This window comes from Cynoglossus semilaevis, unplaced genomic scaffold, assembly GCF_000523025.1.
Source record: "Cynoglossus semilaevis isolate Cse_v1.0 unplaced genomic scaffold, Cse_v1.0 C18972964, whole genome shotgun sequence".
Lineage (NCBI taxonomy): Eukaryota > Metazoa > Chordata > Actinopteri > Pleuronectiformes > Cynoglossidae > Cynoglossus > Cynoglossus semilaevis.
In genome coordinates this window covers 1-681 of record NW_007589571.1, presented here as the reverse complement: position 1 = coordinate 681, position 681 = coordinate 1, and the positions used below count along the sequence as shown (strand labels likewise).

Below are 681 nucleotides of genomic sequence, written 5' to 3'. Positions count from 1 at the left end.
CCAAATTATACAAAAGCATTTTAATAATTCTAAATTATGGGACAAAAATGCGGAAGTATATTAATGAACAGATCAGAAGCCGGAGAGAGGCGGGACCTCAGAGGAGGAAAACAAACGAAGCCGTCTGTTCCTCCAATGGACATCGCTGGTTATCACAACATCCTGTCTCATTATTAGGTAGTTTGAATCGTCAGTTGATGGTTAGTTAACATGTCGACCCTACGCTTTGGCCAACATTTAATCAAAACCTCAGCGGTGTTCCTGCGGACGGAACTGTCTTTTGCGCTGGTCAATAGGAAACCCGTTGTGCCCGGACACGTGTTGGTGTGTCCCCTGCGGCCGGTGGAGCGGCTTCGGGACCTGCGTGCAGACGAAGTAGCGGATTTGTTCAGCACCACTCAGATCGTTGCCAACCTGGTGGAGAAGCACTTCCAGGCCACGTCCCTCACCATCGCGGTTCAAGACGGTCCGGAAGCTGGACAGACCGTGAAGCACGTCCACGTTCACGTGCTGCCCAGGAAGAAGGACGACTTTGAGCGGAACGACAGCGTCTACGATGAGCTGCAGAAACATGACCGAGAAGATGAAGATGCTCCGGCCAAGTGGAGATCAGAGGAGGAGATGACAGCAGAGGCTTCAGAGCTGAGGAGGCTCCTCCAGAGACCCTGAGACCCAGGACCC

At 52.3% G+C, this 681-nt stretch overlaps 1 pseudogene; it reads left to right on the top strand.

Moving 5' to 3' along the window:
* The first annotated feature begins 72 nt into the window (after positions 1-72).
* Positions 73-675, top strand: LOC103399513 (bis(5'-adenosyl)-triphosphatase pseudogene; annotated as a pseudogene).
* The last annotated feature ends 6 nt before the right edge of the window (positions 676-681 follow it).